Source organism: Eleginops maclovinus, chromosome 3, assembly GCF_036324505.1.
Source record: "Eleginops maclovinus isolate JMC-PN-2008 ecotype Puerto Natales chromosome 3, JC_Emac_rtc_rv5, whole genome shotgun sequence".
Taxonomy (NCBI): domain Eukaryota; kingdom Metazoa; phylum Chordata; class Actinopteri; order Perciformes; family Eleginopidae; genus Eleginops; species Eleginops maclovinus.
The window spans coordinates 13105389-13124416 of record NC_086351.1 but is presented as its reverse complement, the minus strand read 5'-3'; the positions used below and the strand labels follow the sequence as shown (position 1 = coordinate 13124416).

Below are 19028 nucleotides of genomic sequence, written 5' to 3'. Positions count from 1 at the left end.
CACACACAAAGATTTGTCAATCCACTGTAAGTTCATACACACTTGAAACAGTGATGAAGCTGACCACACCGATCTGCAAGGAATGCGATGCAGCTGGAAAAAAAAGACACAGTTAAGAGACACCTTTTGTACTGCATCTTTTTTTAATCAACATTTCAATCAAGATCTGTCACAGTTATATTAATTATGTTCTATTCCTATTCGGCATGTTCCATATAACTAAAACAAAACAAAAAATGGTAAGCAATGTCCTCAAAAATAAGAAACAATTTTGATTTGAAAGTTGAGATCATGAAAAAACAGCAATATGAGTCTTGAATTTTCCTGAATTAAAAACAAAACATCTTCCATTTTCAGATTTCATTCGTCTAGGGACAGATATCAGTTATGTAGACAATAATTTAAGAGAGGTAAGTCCTTTATATTAGATAACTATATTCATTAGCTGCACAATGTGAGTGCTGTCACTATTACTTTGTTGTCCCTTAAAGTAATTCATTCAAACGGCTATAAAGTCATGCAAGACAAAAACAGCTCCTTCAGCTCTTGACACACAGGAGCCTCTTATCCCTCATTTCAATGTTGGTTTCTTCTGATTTCCTCTTCAATGGGAAACTTTACTGATACCAGCAGCAAAGGCCCGATCCTTAAATAAAAACAATGACAGCTTTGAAAGTTAAGGTGGCCATTGAGATGCTAAATGATCAATAGCAGTTATTTAGTTCTTTAAAGACACTTGAAAGTCTCTTATCTGACACATGGTAATGCGAGTCACTGAAGTGATGTTTATTTCACAGCAGTCATTCAATTTATTGTGAAATGAAAGACTGTTTTTGCATCTGAAATCTTTTCTTATTGTGAAATCGACCCTTGATCTCATCACAATCAAAAAGACAATATGTTTGTTGTCATTGTGCTGTTGACATTATTTGGCATACATTTTAAGAAACGTACAAGGGTATGTTTTGAGAAAAAGCAACAGATTTTAATTTTTTTATATACAAGTGACAATAAAAATCTAATTTTAGGTGACATATTAATATGCCCAGGTATGTGGATTCTAAAAATAGTATTTCAAAATACTCAAGGCATCGACAGAGACTTCATACCAGGAGGAAACACACCAATAGCCACCTCATTACTGTTGCTCAAGTGTTAGAAAATCACTGGTCTTCACCCTTCATATGACAGCCCAATTTGTTCCTTTATCAAAATACGTTCTGTACTCCCTGATGCTCTGCTGAATGGGTTCGATGTTATATTGAGATATTTAGAAAGCAGAACATGTGTGGCGTGAGATTCTTTTAAAGGGGGATACATTTTTTAATTTTTTTTTAAGGAACATGTCAAACACAATATAGTATAATAAAATGTTAATAATACATACATACTACACATTCTTTCTTTTAGTTAAAAATGTTTCTGCTAGCTTGCTGATTTATTCATGACACTGAATTCCCTGCCAGCACTTGGCATTATCAAATCTGAATATCAACTTATACCAATGTTTCAAATTCATAGAATGATCATACAAAATGTAGTTGATTCAACAATGTTGATTGTGTTGCGAAACAAAATGTCAGGTTTAAGGCTGATTTGTTCTCGGGATATATCAGCTCCCTTACAACATCTTCCCCAATCAATTTCTTTGATGCCGGTGTTCTGTTCAACTTTAGAGGTGCTGATTATATTCTCCCATTTCCTCTCGTGTTCCTCCTAAAGCACCAAATCAACATCCCAATTCCACATGAACATGCTGTTCACAATCAAGCTGTCATTTGGTCTATGAAAATGTGGCAACGCCATTAGCTGATGTGTCGAGAGGAGAAATTCCAGACCGTCTGTGTGGTTGTTTTGAGGGAAATGTTGGTTTCACCTCCTGCTGATTGACTCTAATCAGCCTCACCATGCCAAGATCACTCTGTCCTGAAGCCCATAGACACTGGGGTCTGATTAGGTGGGAAGACCGGGGAATTGAAAAATACATAAATATTTAGCATGCCTTGATGCTCTACAAACATGTGTTTGAAATGACAAACTGGCCTTTTTAAGTTTAAACTGTTTCCAATCTGTAACAGTCGGTCCTGAAACATAAATTACAGTGTATTCTTAGTTATTCCTTTATATTTTATATTGTATATTATATTGTTACTCTATATTTTTTTAGTGTTGATATTAATACATGTTTTTTCTAAACTAAATCTTATCTTATTCTATCTATCTATCTATCTATCTATCTATCTATCTATCTATCTATCTATCTATCTATCTAAAAAGTAACATTTTCTGCTAAATCCGCAGTGACTGGTGCTGTTTTAAAAAAGGTTGTTGTCAAAAAGAGCTGCAATAAAACACATCACAAGTATTGGCTTGTGTTTCTGTGTGATGAACAGGTCTGACAAAAAAACAACATTGCTGACGCCAGGCTGACACTGCGCTGTCTGGGACCACAACAGGTTAAAACACCACTGTGCCACAGCTGCAGGCTATTCTCATGCTACATGCATATTTTTACCCATCATGTATTGTGAAATTACCACATTGTGTTCTTTGAAGTTAGTCAATGCACCTATAAGTCATCCTGTGTAAGCAGTTGGGTCAGGTACATTGAAACTGAAGTGCAGCATTACACACGCTGCCTTTAGGAAAGCTAGTTCAGGGGCAATGGCCAGAGGCTATGTAAGACAAGTACTTCCTATATCCTGTGGTTGATGGCGATGGGCCTCACCTGGGCTATAATCTGGGAGGACTGATCACAAAGAACCAGAGAGAAGTGAATTCCGCCTTTCCTACTTCAAACGCAGCAGGACAGTAAATCAGACATTTAGACGACACTAGGCGGCTCAATCATGCCTTGTCTTCACTGCTTCTGTCCCTGGGGGCACAGGAAACAAGTATGCCAACAATGTCACCTGACAAAACCATAGAACCATTTCACTACAAAAAAACATTTTACAGGGCTGCAGTTAAAGTTGTGAGTAAGGTGCCTACACAGAAAGAAATTCTCCAAAACAGTGAAGGTTTCACTTCAAATTTTCACTCAAGAGCCACAAATGAGGAAAAATAACATCTGCATGAGACAGAAAATGCAGATTTCCTTTAAATTCCCCAAATATACCGAAATTACTATTACATGTACTATTTACTGCAAATTATACTCAATACATTTGGACTGGAAAGATGTAAGCAGGGGTAATTTTAGGTGAGAGATGTACTAAATGTTCTTTCTTTGCAGACTTGTTGTGCTTTATTTATTTATTTGCACAAGGTAACACAATTTTAATATCAGCTAACAAATAAAACAGCTACTTTAATTATTCTGATTTAAATTGGTCATCTATCAACATATTTGCAAATCTGTATTTTTGCTAAATATAAAGGAGATGCATTTAAGGTTCCATATTCACAAAACACGAAATGCATTTCACAATATTTTACAATGAAATATACTGCACAACACTTTTGGATGTATGGATGAATTACATTTTAGAATTACAGGAAGAGTTACAGTGCAAGTATATCAGTCGGGTGTCTAACTATTAGGAAATCCCATCTGAGTATAGGGTGTCAGGGAAAAATGAATCAGAGAGCAACACCAAGGTCAGTGTGATATTTCAAGGCTTCTCTTTACATGGCCGCATAGCAAATGAAGGCCTTCAATCAAGTCAGATTGGGTGGATGGACTATAGGTGCACCAACACACAGCACTGAGAGTAATGACAAAGGAATAAATCCATCAAATAAAAACATCTACAAAAACTTTGAGGGTCAACACAATATTGTTTCTAGAAAGCCAGTATAATACTGTGTGGACCATTTGTTTTAAAACAAAAAGGAATACTTTTTGCTTTCAAAATTTTGATTTTAAAACAATTTGATAGACTAAAATTGGTTAAAGTTTTTTTTTTAAGTTCAAAAAACACTTATCTGAGCTACTGTAAGTGCTGGTGTGTACGTGCTTTTCCTTTACCCAGTGGATGCCTCACCCTAAAATGTTTTCCCTGTGTTGAGAAATGCATTTGTTCTTGCATGTGCCCGAGGACAAGGATGCACATCTGACTAATAATGCCACATTTTACAACCTTGTCATTACTGCAAAATGTTAACTGCCATATAAACTGTTTTAGTCTGTTTGCTCTTTTCTTTGTGTAACCTATTTGAATTTATACTGAGGGGATTTTACAAATGATACATACTAAGACGCCTGATGCTTCATATATTTGCTGCCACAATGAAATATATCCAGGATATTAATAATATAGGGGTTGATCCATCTCCCAGGAACCATTTATCTAAAGTTTGTGCTATCTAAATATGAGCCAATGCACCAGTGCTTTAACAATCAATACATTATCTTATGTGCAAAGTCTCAACGTTCAGAGTTTTTTTCCCCCTGAGAGTGGGGAACAAATTAAAAGCCTGGCCAGTCAGTAAAAGACCAATTCATAAAGGTGAAAAAGTGAGGCTGCGCCTGTGACAGGGAGGACCAGTGAAAAATCTCTGCTGACCCTCTCATCCCTCCGCTCATCTATCTCTCACTACTGTCCACTGATAGATTTCCCTGCGCTGATTTATGGGAGAAAAAAAATGTCACAGTGGAATGGGCTTTTGATAAAATTGTTCGAGAGATTCTGGGCAATAAATCCTGATCTTTACATCCAGGTTGCTAGCTACTTTCACATTCTTGTGCCATCAATAAGATCCGCCAAACATGACAACTAATCAATAACTTTACAATATTCTGGGCAGTTTGGGAAAACAGTAACATTTATATTTAATAGAAAAGAGGAAGTCACTGTTTCATACTCAACAAACTATAAAGGAGCTTGACTGTAACTTACGCTGAAAATAAGTCACACTGTGATTGCACCAGTTGTTGGAGAGAGATCATTGTTCTTTACAATAGCTTTTGAGAAAAAATGTCTGACTAAACCAGTTTTTTAACCAGAAATGCTATCTATAGTATTTTTCTGTATCTTTTACGATGGTGTGCACATATCTGCTAACACCTAACAATGTGTTAAAATCCCATTTACCAAAAAATATTCAATAAAAAGATGAATCATTTGTATTTTGCCACATAACCCCCATTGAGTAATGAAACAAATGGTAATTCTGCTATCATCAATCAAAGAGACTTTATATTGTAATGGTCCCCAAAGATGAGCTTATGTTCCCTGTGTAGCAAACCAGCACAATGTAATAGTACTAACAAGGTGCAGGATCTGTAGTCCAACATCAGTCATGATGGAGTGTTTCTGACAGGAACTCTTCAGTCAGCCGAGTGGCGCCAGGAAGGATGAGTGATTCAGCAAACCTGCCTGGTGTTGTCTCGCTGCTCTCTCAATCTTTACGATGTAGCTGAGAGGAAAACAATGAGCCTGTTGCTCAGTACAGGTGTTTCTCAGAGGAGATGACTTGTAAAAACAGGTATAGCTCTGCTGAAAACTAAAATTGACTCACATAAAAGGCCTCTGCTGCTGCAATAACTCACAACTGAGTTTTGGCTGTCTGCCCAGGGATGCTGAAATCATAGCAGTGTTTAATTTGCACAAATATACTCACAGGAGAGAAAATAAAAAAGTCCCTGTGTGTCTGAAGGCATCAGACAATGTTTGTGGTAATGTAATCCGTTGTTGACCTGGAGATAAACATCAGCACTGTAACCTCAGATTGACAAACAGACAAACAGTGAGCCACTTAAAAGAACATATTTCAAAAGGACCTTTGCACTGTGAATAAAAGGCAGCAAATACTGGAACATGAACTAAAGTCGCTCTTAAGACAGGGTTGTCACAAGAGATGAGAGAGGAGGAAGCCGAGAGACAAACAGAAAGCGGGGGAGCTATCTGGCTGACTTTGTCTTTCAGATTAAAGCCTGAGCAACAAGCAGCAACAAAGACATTTCTGACAGGATGAGGAAATGAAATGTTTACAGTAAGGGGGCTGATAAGTGAGGCCACAAGAGAGGCTCGAGAGCACTTATTCGGACTGTCACTGTTTGCTAAAGATGAGGAGCGGTCATTCTTAAAACAGGTGTCATTACAAGGCAGTGAAAAATGGCAAGTTCTGCAGTTCCCTATTTAATTTGTCCCATCTGTATGTCAACCAACCCCCTACAATTTCAATTGAATGCAGCACTCAGATCAGCAATTTGTTTTGTCTTTGCAATGAAATTGAAATACTTTCCCACAGCATGCCGTTGATTTCCCCACTAGAAAAAGACTGAAATGACATTTGCTTTGCTATAAAAATATTTGATGTATATTCCATTTTAACTGGAGCCACATGCTATATTGCATATATCCTGCAAAAACTCAAATCCTGAGTACATCTGAATTATTTACATCAGTTGTCACAGACTGGCGTGATTTCAAATAACATGGCCCATTATCCTGCCCTTGTTTGCAGGGGGTGATGAGACATTTCAGATAGGCTGCTTTTCCTGATTCCTGCATACCAGGAGAAAAACACCATGTTAATTTAATGTGTCCTGACCCAAGGCGATACACACGGAAAAAGATGCTTGTCCTCATCTTTGTAATCACAGTGGCAGGAGCAGAGGGCACACGTCCCCCGTGCCTCATTTCAGGGCTAGTCTTTCATTTCATAGCCCATCTCTCCATATCAAACAACACAAATGGCTCAATTTGCATGACAGGATTTGTAACATGGCGAATCAGGTGTCAGACTCGATTAAACATTACACCGGCACACTATCATAATCAGCCGTCTAATGAGTGTGGAAGCTGGTGTGAGAGGCTTGGATGGATCAGGCAGAGGGGCTTCTCCACGCTGCCCAGCGGGGGGTGAGTGGCTGAGGGATTAAATCTGAGGTGCGGTCCTCTGGGTGGCAAGGCATGAGCCCTGTGATGCTGACAAGACAAGGCGACACAGGCCACACACACACACACACATCAGGAGGACTAGAGGGGAGAGCTGCTCTTACTGCTGAAACCCACAGACAGCCAAGAAGCAGTATCTGAGGACTGCTTACTCCTGTGTGTCTTCAGCTTTGAATACTAATGTGTGGGGCCATTACAGAGGATAGGAGCCCCGGCAGAGTGACCCCAGCCCTAGATCACATTGGGCTATCACCGAAATGAGGCAACGGCATCATTAAGATTCAACGAGACTCTGGACTAGACATCATTTGTGGGAGGGGGAGCTTTTTCAATGCTTTCTGAAGGTGTTTTTATTCTTTCCAGTATACATTTACATACAAATGGTCAGGCTCATTACCCTGGACTGTTTTTGAACGATTACTTAAATAAAAAACACAAACCAAAACAAATTGACCTTATAAGTGAACCAAAATAAAATACCAATTAAGTTTCAAATATTGTTTTTTATAGTATGCATTGAAATCTTGGAAGAAGCATCAGTGTTAAATGAACTGACAATACTGGCTGTGCTTTTTTTCAAAGTAAACATGAAATCACAAGAGGTGTTTATGTCACTTAGACTCTACAGAGACGACCCCCACTCCCCTTTCTTGGGTACAGTTTGCCCCTCCTATTATGCAGCCCTTATTGTCATTGCTGAATATACACTGATGCTAATTCTACTGTTGGCCGTGTTGATGTGCAGCTTTTGGTCCCTGGTCCACAGAGACTTCCCTATTGCCATCATCCTACCACCCTCAGCATCAAGGTCCCCCTCCCCCGTACTCCTTCCCCCACCCTCTGCCCTGCTCCCCATTTGGGGTGACCCGGGTGCTGTTCTGTGGGTTCCTCACACCCCAGAAGCTGTCAGTGGCCCCCTTCCTTCCCATGAGCGGAACACACAATAGAGAAAGGGCTCCGGCTGAGAGGTTCAGTAGCCATTAACCCCTACCAGCTGTTCCTGCCGAGGGTATTCTGTGCCACAATACGTGCCCCCGAGGGGGCCCTCACGTCCACTAATCTAGCCATTGTTGGCCAGGAATGCTGACAGAAGAAAAGAAATTTTTCTTGTGTCCATGCAAGCGTGTGTATCCATGTGTGAGAGCCGAGAAACGTAGGGCTAATTTCTATAGTTGCCTGTGAAGAAGGGAGACCATGAAGAATACCCTATTTAGCTGCTTGACAAAATTCTTTTGCTTAAAAATGGAAAAACAATGGCAATTGTTTTGAAGTGGACTCCTTTGCTCTGTCCAAGTCTCTAAATTTAACTATAAACAAATTATATTAATGTCCGTGTGCAAAGTTAAAATAACTTTATGAGACTTAAATTATTTTGTTATCTGTGATTTATTTACAACGCATGGTCAGACAAACGTTCTGAAACCACAATCAGTTCCAAAGCCATTTCTAAATGGATTACATTTGGGGAAAATTATTCCATTTTGGTACTTTGCTCTCAGAATATATTAACAATTAGTCCATTTCAATTAACATGGAAATTAAAACGGCATTTTCCAGTCAATTTAACCATGATGCAGCCATTAGGGGCTTCTGGTGTGCTGAGCATGTTTGTTAGTCGGGCTCCAGTCTATAAATGAAACAAAAAGAGAGGGAGAGAGATTCCTGCTGCATATCAGAAAAGCAGTTTTAATATTCCATTAGAAGAATACTTTTTATTATATCCTTTAAAAAAAACTTCAAAATAAATATCCACACAAAATCAATCAATATAAAAATCTAAAATGAGTCAAATGTGATGCAAACCTCTGTCTTTAATCTCAGATAGAATAGTAACAATTATTGTATCTATTCCATGATATAGTGGTATTTTGGGTTGGATTAAATGATATCGAAATATCACATTTTGCAAACAATTTTCTAGAACTTCTTTACCTGGAGCTCTCTAAACTCCCAAACATTGATGGTGATATCTGTGTTTCTCTTCCCACTGAGTAAAGTCAACAGATGTGATATCAACAGTACTGACAGCAACAGGAAGCGGGGATCTGTCAGCGGGCTGCGGGATGAAACATTTGCGTGAAGGAAGTAAACACAACAGCACCTAAAGACTGGGGGAGGTCCACTCTAATGTAAACTGTTAGGTGAGTTTTTAAAGAGGAAAGGTGTTTTTATCTCCTACAGCCTGTGCTGTGTTGTGACAGGCGGGGGATCTGCATCAGTCAATTATATGTCCCAACAGACTTTTGTGCTAATGAGCCGGTCCAGCCATCGGCAGACTTCCCCTGTCGTCCAGAAAAGATCACTTTCATTGCTTGCAGAACTAATTCAGGGCACAAAAGTGGGAGCTTCACCATTGCAGCCTCTTTTACTGCTCCTTTTGTGGAAGCTTTAGAAGTGCGCTGAAGAGAGGGCCTAGCGCTCAGGCCTCTTCATCTCCAGTCCATTGCCTGTCATTAACATACATATCCATATGAAAAGTGGGGTAAGGCCGGAACAGCTGTCCAGTTAAGAGGCAGTGATTCCCTCTCCCAAACGCTGACAGAAGCCTTTAGCCTTCCTTGGCCAATAATAAACCGAACCATTTAAACAGTCTTTCAGGGAGTGAGAAAGAGATTGGGCCATAATGCTACATTCAGAGGAATCAGAGGCCCTCATTGGCTCGCAACAGTCTCTTGTAGATTCACAAAAGTTAAGGGACAAACCAGGGGAAGAATCACGAAACCGGATAGATCATGTAAATATAATAAGATGACTATAGCACTACGAAAAGACACACGTTAACTTCTACATTTTGCTTCAAAAAATTAAACTATAACAGGAGTGAACTTTGCAAACATTTTAAGTGGTTGAGATGGATTAGAAAAAAGTCCTCTTTACGCACAAACAGCAGGGTTATTTATGTTAGCTTAAGATGTGACCTCTAAGTGCCGTCAAAGGTTAGACATTGTAATAAATGGTAAATTTGTTTACTCTGAGAGCTGAGTGTTGAGGGCTTTTCACCGTGAGCAAAATGATTTGGTCTGAGGGGACTTGAGGAGTGTATGGGGATAGAACTGAGCAATCCTCTTGTTTAAACTTGGGTGGTGGGCATGAAGACAGAGGTTAAGTGACTTGCCCCAGGTCACATGGGAAGTTGTTTACTTAGGGTGGATTTTCTCATCTAAACCCTCATCCACTTAGGCCAAAATGGTTTCTATAAAAATCCTGTTAAAAAGATCACTTGTTGAATTCTTACTTTGGTCCACATCATGCTTTTCATTTAGCTATGTTCTTTTTATCACGGTGTGTTTTTTTTGTCAAAAAAGTTTATGTTTGTTTGCATTTTTTAAAATAGTTTTAGGGATTTGTGCTTTCATTTGCACCAGTTTGGGATAACTTGGATTTGAGTTACACAAACTATGGTAAAAGCTTGTATGGGACTGTTGAAATCATAAAAAACAAGAAGAGTTGACAAAACATTTACAGCGAGTGTCTTTAACTGCATTAAATATATTTAATTTGCTGATAAAGATTACCATTACTGAATTGTGATGATGGAGAACATTGATTGTTGGTTGCAGTTGTCTTGGATTTTTCCATGTGCCTTTTATATTCATTTTATATTTTTCTCTCAATTTGATAAACAGATTAGTGTTATTTGTTAAAATGTCAGTCAAAATCTACACAAAAGGAAAGTGTTCAACAATTAAACAAAGAAAAGGATGACAGAAAATTGGATATATAATGTACATTGGTAATATTCCCATTATTGCCAATAAACATTTATACTATTTATGTTTTAGTAAAAAGATGTTTACTGATACAAAAAAAATTGAATCCTTTATATAATTTTTTCACTCGCCTCCTATGACGTTATGCTAAACCTTGGTTCAGGGATCTTTTATAATTTTGTCTCCTTCCACCGAGGGGGTTTCTATGCTTGAGATGCCTCGTTCTCTAGAAAAGGAGGTAGAGGGAGAAGCCAGAATCCGGATCTAATGAATAAGAAAAGCCTTTGGTTAAAAGGGGACTGGTTTGTCTCTTCATGGGTTGCTTTTTATTCAGCTTTAGAAAGACGAGGAGTCCTGATTGATAAATCCCCTCCCTTGCCCCCCTGGCGCCTGTGACCCCAGAGTCATCAAGTACAATGCAAGGCACCTTAAGTTTCTAAATCTGTGATTGAAAAATAGAAGGAGCAAAATTTGTGTCTATTGAGGGAGCTTTGACATGCTTTTACAGAGATGATTATTCCGAGGCTGCATGCCCAGCGGGCTACCAGCAGTTAGCTGCCTGCAGGATTTATTTACCATCTGATCCTCCTACCCCCCACCTCCTGTGTATCACCAGCATCCAAAAACTACTATAATGGCACTTGTTGCAAGCGCTTAAATCCAGCGGAAGTATTTTTTTTCATACATAACCAGCCAACACCTTAGGCCCGTACCTATCCCACCCCCTCCCCTCTGGTATAGCCTTTATTTATCACGGTTTAGCAGTTTGTTGTCTCTGTAAAGTTCCACAACTCATTAAAAAAGGAAAAGTGGGTGGGGAGCAGAAGAGAGGGAAAGAGTATGGAGAAGCAAAGCCAGGGCTGTTGTGAGGGAGCAGGGGGTAAAGGGGAGGGATTAGGATGACTTCTTGAACAAATTTTCTCCCTTTTGCTGCAATTAAACAAAGTAGGCCTGTGATTAGTGCAGCGCAGGGAGCAGAGAAAAAGACACCCTTGAATCCCAATGGAGGGACCTGACTGAGCATTATTGCCTGACAATGCCTGAGTTTATTGCTGAAACCTGCTTACCCTCCTGCATGGCAAACCATGGGAACTCCAGTCAGGTGGAAACTTTTTCTCCTTTTCTTTTCCCGCTCCTTGTTTGTCTCCCCCCCTCTGACCACGGAAGCCCTCCAGGAGCTCACAGTGTGGTTGAAACCACACAACTCCCCCCTGGTAACTGAGATGTTTAGGATAAGCTCTGCCTGGTTTTTGTGCATGAGCTCACACTTGTCTGCTGTTGTTCGAACACAGTTAATGATGAGCTTCCTCTGTTTTTTCCACACCCCTTCCCTCTCTCCTGTCCTCCTCCTCCACCTCCTCTCTCTCTCTCTCTGCTCCTTTTCTCCTTTCTTATTTGAAGCTAAGCGGCTGTTTAAGTGGAGTGCCTCCTCCCTCTGGCTCTTGGGAATGCTCTCAAGGGGCCCTTGCCTGGCACTGTGTGCATGACACATAATGAAAACAATTTTACGCTGCAGAGGGAAGTATGAGGCAATTACGGATGTGACAGCCACCTGCAGACTCACCCCCCTACAGTCTCCCAACCACTGCACCATTACCACAACCACCGCACAGTGTCACCGCACTAGGAACACAACCCAGCCCCCCTCCACCAAACCACCACCCATCCCTCACAAACACACACTCCACCAGCCCACAGCTTCATGAATATGTGATGGCTTGATGATGTTGTGAATGGCTGGGGCAGGTGAGGAGGGGTGAGAAAGAGCGGGGCTGTAATAAGTTGCCCAGCTGGAGGTGGTGTTGTGGCCCTGTCTCCCTGTGGCAGTCCATAGAGGCATCTTTCCACAAGCCCTGACCCTGGGATCGGCCTCCTGAGGGGAGCCAAGAGATGACGTGACAGGGGCGTGCAAAGCGCACCCCCAAATCTCTTGTTGGCCAATTTTACACATGAAGCCAGGCCCAAAAGCCCAAGTGGCAGGCCTAACAGAGCCCTGATTTAATTTGATAACCTGCTTAGTGAATGTGAATTAAATGAGTATTTCACATACAAATTATCTCCTTTCACCAATAAGAATTACTCTTTTAGTTAGCAAAACACAGATGTCTCTGAACCTCTTGGGTATTTCTGATTCGCTTTGTTTCATACATCCAGATAAATCTGGTCTAGTTAGTCTTGCTCCTCTCCAGGATATAAAGGAGGGATATGAAACTCAGGGAAAATACTTCACATTGTCTGTCCAAAGGGTCACACCTTTAAAAACCAAAGAGGCGGGTAAATTGAAAAAGTTGACCCTCACATATGATGTGTGAATGTTTAAGCCTTGAATCTGTCAGGTTTCTGTCTCACAGTTCTTGTTCTAAAGCCCCCAGCTCTACGTAAAGCCACTCTGACCTGAAGATTATTCACAGTGAGGCTAAAGGGTGTATTTTATGCCTGCCAGTCCCCGAGAGCTGTCTCCTGATAGCTTGATGTGTCCTTAATAGCCCCGCTGAACAGCAGAGACAGCGGGGTGATGAGTGAATCCTCAGCAACAACTGACACATTAGAGACCAGCTGATAAAAGCTAGTGGGTAGGTAGACAGACACACACACACACACACACACACACACACACACACACACACACACACACACCAACCACTGCCTCAGACGATGATGTCCTACATGACACAAAGCACAAGGGTATAAACAAAGACACTAGCCGGAGATGTGAGCAAGAATCGAATCACAAGCACTGATCAAATGAAACATAGTAGGGCACATGGTGAAAAATGGCCCACTGAAAGTTTATATTATGCAACGGTTTCTGTAACCATCAATCCAATAAGACCATGAGGACTATATTCTCCCAGTGCTCGGAAGAAGTGTAATATAATAGATGAGAAGATCAAGGTGAAACAGGAATGAATAAGTGAAAACAGCATATCTAAGCATGAAAAATATCACAGGAGACACTGCAGACGGTAAACTGAGGAGCTAAGAGATGAGAAGCAGTAAATTAATCTTCCTGCAATATCTTGCGGAAAAGAAAAGTGCACCAGTCTTTATTTCTTATAACAACTCAAGACAAATGACCAGAGCCGGTACATTAGTTCTGATAAGGGACATGCAAGAAAGACAATGGCTTTCAATTCCTGATTTAATCAACCCCTGGCATGATGTACTTATGAAAATAACAAAGTATATTAATCAGGAATCAAGACATAGAAGGGGTGCAAGGGCAAGTGTCTGATTTCTCGGCATGAAATATACATAGTATAATAAAGGGCCTGCTGCTGCCAGCAGAGCCTGTCACAGCGAGGCACCTGTGAGATTGAAGCTATGGACACAACATTAGCAGAATACCAGACTATACTGAATTAATGAGGTGAAAGTTCCAACATCCAGGCCGATCTGGGGAGTCTTAATTTATTTTCCCTTTCCAACTCATCCTTTACAAAAATGACAGTGTCTTCTTATCGATTGTACACTCAGAGATCAATCAGCTTTACCCTGACTCAGAGAAAATTTACAGCCCCCTCCCCAACCTCCACATTCAGTGAGCTTTGGTCTGCTAAGATAGCAGGAAGGGTTATACCACCCCCCGCCTTTCTCTCTCTCTCTCTCTCTCTCTCTCTCTCTCTCACACACACACACACACACACACACACACACACACTTACTTAACCCATCCTCTGTCAGTGTAAAAGCCTGACTGCAGTTAAAATAAGCTAATCTACAAAAGAGAGAAGACTGCTTCTTTATTCAGACTGATTTGAGTCCTCTATCTCACCCCCGCCCCCCTTGCCTGTATTACACTCCCTCACCTCAGGCAAAGACATGAGCACAAAAGAACTGAGGATGAGAGCTGTTTATATACGAGAGCGACTACATGCTGAGATGTGCCAAAGCAGAATATGACTGGGCTAAAAAAAAGCCTGTCATAGTCACAAAGTGCCAGTTTTCACTTTTCAATGATTGACTATAATACCTCAAAGTCCAGTAAGTGTAGAATAAATCTGGGATATAAATGAGAAACTGTTTGGGTTTACAGTGCTTAATCTTGTTGGCCCAGAAAAAAAGAGAAAAAAATGTTGTCCTAAAGGATGCTTTCCCATGTTTTCCAAAATGAAGACAAGGCCAGAGAGCAGTGCTCCTTCTGATCTTAGTAGGGATGGCATGGCTGAGCATTATCCGTGCCTGGCAGTGGCACTCGGACGACCAGCTGTACGGAGATGGCCATGCTGTCGTACTGCCCCTCAGATGGAGCAAACTGTGCCAGCTAGGGTCAATAGTACCTGGCATTGGGCACACACAGCCATTAGCCGAGGCCATTACCTTGCACTCGGGCCTGGAGGGTTAATCCAGGGTTAATTCTATTGGCCTGTTTGGCAGACGAGATGTGAGCAGACTGACAGCACTTCAGTACATTCAATACAGGCTTACTAAGTCTGCCAGGGGATGGAGGCTCTTTCTCATCATCATGCTTTTCAGACAGTAATGAATGAAAATGGAATTTTGTAGCTGACAACTAGATGGATGACGGACATGGTGATTGAAGCGGAACAAGAAATTAATTTCCATGTATCTGGGAAACTATGAAGGTTCTGATTGTGCCAGTGACCTGGACAGTGTTTAGTAAACCTTCAGACATTGCATGGTTAGGAATAATTATGTTGTTATAAAATAAAAATTGTAAGAGCACATCTCAATAATACATTCTTAGCATTAGGGACCATGGGAGAGATCCAGTTTATTGTCAGACATCGTTATTAGCTCCACAGCTTTTATGCCCAAAACTACCAAGAATATTGAAATCCAAATGGCCACATCCAAAGCTTTACAAAGCCGAAGCAGTAGGTGAATGTTCATGATTGATAGTGTGACCAAATATTTTTATATTTAACAAGACTCTCAAATGGACAAGGTCATTATAGGCTTATTACTGTCATACATGGACAGGGTATAACTAAAACAGTCCATCATTTGAGCAGTGTGTTCTAATACTAAAAAAAACATAACAGCGCTCAACAACATCATATCAAATAAATGACACTTTATTTCCTGAAACCAGAAAGTTCATTTACAAAGGACTAGCTGTTGCAATCACAGCTCTAATGTAGTAGTGAGGAGAAAAAAAGGGTAATTGGTTTGGTAAAGATTGTTTTCCATCGCACCATAAAGCACTACACAATAGAAAAGGTCGTCAATTAAGCAATCATGAATACCAAGTACCATAGCTGATGAAAATAGGCCAGTGGTTTAAATAGATTTGCAAGCAATTTACCTTTTCACAATGTTGGCAATCTGATGCAATTTGCTTGCAATTTTGTCTGCTTTCAGTAGCACTCTGAGCTGACACTACACGGTGCAAATGGCAAAGAGGACCACATAGAAAATGTAAAACTATCTTGGCCACATCAAGGTATCAGAATGGCGCTTCATCAGGAAAATTACAACAATTAGCATAAGTGCTCCAAAATCAACACTTTAAATGTCAGCGCCAAAGGTTGGGCCACAGATGAGCAAGGGTGCGCAATGTCCTCTAGGATGGACTTGCCTTGGAACGCAAAGCAATCACCCATCATCTTTTGCCAGTGATGGCCCCACAATTGCTGTGACATTCTCTCAGGCCTGTCATTCTTGGTCACAGACTGTTTTTCCTCTCTGCCTTGATTTTATCGCAGCAGAATTGTGACAGCCTTGCGTCTACTTCAGAGACTAATTTGTTTTCCTCTAACTTTTTCCCTCATCAGCTTCCCTCTGCTCCGTGGGAGATTATTATTTATCTCAGGGTCAGGACTGGGTTTAGATATTTTTCCCTTTCGATTCATGTGGGTGCACTGATTACTTGTGAAATAAAGAAGTGTTGGGAGAAAGTGGATCCAGAATGACCTCATACATCTTTTTTTTTTGTTGTGCTGAACATTGCTGGTTCAAAAAGCTTCTTTTTTTAATTGGCTTGGAATTTGTATTTCCTTTTTAACTGTTATCTCTGAAAAAGAGATGCAGCTGTTGGATTCATTTTATTTAAAAGAAAAACAGCTTTATGAATACATTTTGGGAATGTGAATTTCTCACTTCATATTTATATACTGTATATTCTAAACGCATCTATACTGTCTATGTAAAGGTGTTTAACCCACTAAATTAAAACAAATCTACTTTACATTTTTCATGTATTACATCTCTACGATCCAATGTAGTAAACAGAGAGAACAAGTCTCAGATTGTATTAGTTAATCAACGAATTGTCTCGACAATGACGGTAAAGTGCGTTGTTTAAGAGTTTATGTGATGACACCTGAAAGGGTATCTAATACTCCTCTCAACCTGACAAGTCGTTCCCGTCAGCTTTCAAATGAAACATCTGATTTCTAAGTTGGCATGGCAAACACATCTTTCAGTTGCGGTTAAGTGTCTGAGATAACAACTCAACATTATCTTTTGTGTCTCATCTGCTGCCCTAAAGCACCGCTCAAGCAGAACTTTTGGCTTTAGCTTGCAGCTCCTCCCCTCGTCTCACAGGATTTCCAGTTGAACTTGTCAGAGATTGCCAAAGGGGACAGATGTGTATCCTGTCTGACTCCGTCATGACAGAGCAAGAGCTGCACGGAGACGTCTGGAAAGAGGAAGTTTTACGATGTCTGTGAGCTTTTTGAAGGGTTTACAGAATAGGTTGCATGTTAGTAATTCCTCTCTCTCATGCATTTATCTGTATGATCATAAATATTATTGTACATGTAAAAAAAGACTAATTGTTATTGTCTATAAATTAATATATGGCAGAAAGTGTTCTTGCTTAACCTGAAGCAACTTGTTAATATTGACATCGAGATGACACAACGGAAGTTTTCATGCAATTCCACAATATTTATTTAACACTACATTAAATATCGGGTTGATGCTTTTAAATGTATTGTTTTTATTTGGTTTTGGAATATCCTTTTCATGATTTATAACTGGATATTTGGACTTTCTTGTCTTTGTGACAGTTCTCTCTCAGTCTTTGTTTGGGGTTTCTTTTGATTGTTTTCACAATGTTTTAATGCTGCTGTGATGGCAAGGGCTTTTCTTGAAAAATATAGTTAAATGTTAACACTTTTAAATTGGTTGAACAAAAAACATGAAACATAAATTAAAAAAAGAAATCTCAAAGAATTTGATGAATGAAACATTGGAAAGAAAAAAAAAGTATTGGCCCTTGCTGCGATTTTATTATCGGCAAACACGGATTATTGATTAGCTGCTGAAATGAATTACCTGACAGATATTGTGATGACTGGTACTGGGTTTGACCTATAAATGGCACCACATATTATGTACACAGTTTGTGATAAATTAATGAGACTGATAGTTTAAAATAAGTGACATTGTCAGTGTTCTGCAAAAAATAAATAACTAGGAATTTAAGGAAATTGAATTTGATGCTAAATCTTAAAAGATATATGGTATTAAGACAACAAGTCACAAAGTGTGAATGAAAACACCATCACTTGTGAGTGTCTCTTTGATGCTCCTGTGTTTGTTAATTTGCCCATATAGATTTCGGCTCATTCCATCCCTCTAATGCTGCATTTTGTCAATAGCTGGTCACAGTGTTGTCTGTTCCTCACTGTGGTGTATTTAATATTTACCAGCGTCTGAGCCTTATTAAAGCAAGATGAATTAGCCCGGTTGCTATAGATTTTCTTTCAGCGCAGAGTGAAAGAGAGCAAAGTGAAAAAGAAAGATAAAGGCAGGGAGAAGGGAGGCAGAGGAAGAAAGTTTGTGTGCTCAGATGATCAGCATGCGGGGGCCCTGGCTCGGGAGCGGCCCCCAGCGTTGGAGGAGTTGTGAGCTTGCTGATGATGGGGTTGCACAGATGGGCTCGAGCCTGGCTCCCAGCTCACTCCTTTGTACGGACCCTGCTCTCTAATTACAGCTGATGTGTGTGTGTGTGTGTGTGTGTGTGTGTGTGTGTGTGTGTGTGTGTGTGTGTGTGTGTGTGTGTGTGTGTTGTGTGTGTGTGTGTGTGTGTGTGAGGGAGAGTAAGGGGAAGAGGGGGAGGGAGAGGCGAACTAGGGGTAGGGGGAAGGGGGCACACAAGCAGGTGACAGTACGAGAAGAGGAACCTGTGGCAGATCCTCGGCACCATCAGGCACAACGTAGCCGCAGCCTGACAGCTAATTAGAAACGACACGGATTTCTCCCAATGTAACAGATGTTGCCTAATCAGTCCAGCTCGGGAGAACCCTGCGCCAGCAACATTTCATGCACAATTTAACCATCTAAAAGGGATGAAATACTTAATGCATTGTAAGGCCAGCACAGCTGTTTCTCTAGTCAGAAAATTTCCCAGTGAAAAATATGCATGTTTTATGTAACTCTAACCAAGTGTTTATAATGCTTTAATAGCTGAGAAAAAATTGCTGCCACACATCTGCCAAAGATTTCAGCTTTACTGGTTACCAAAACATAGATGGAGCAAAAGACCAAATGCAGATTTTAC

At 40.3% G+C, this 19028-nt stretch overlaps 1 long non-coding RNA gene across 1 annotated transcript in view; it reads right to left on the bottom strand.

Annotated features, from left to right (window-relative positions):
- Window positions 1–245: 245 nt before the first annotated feature.
- The window catches only part of LOC134862407 (uncharacterized), a 55798-nt gene continuing 37015 nt past the window's right edge, over window positions 246–19028 (bottom strand). The window contains exon 4 of the long non-coding RNA XR_010165506.1: window positions 246–646. This is a non-coding gene — a long non-coding RNA (uncharacterized LOC134862407). The remainder of the gene's footprint in view (window positions 647–19028) is intronic.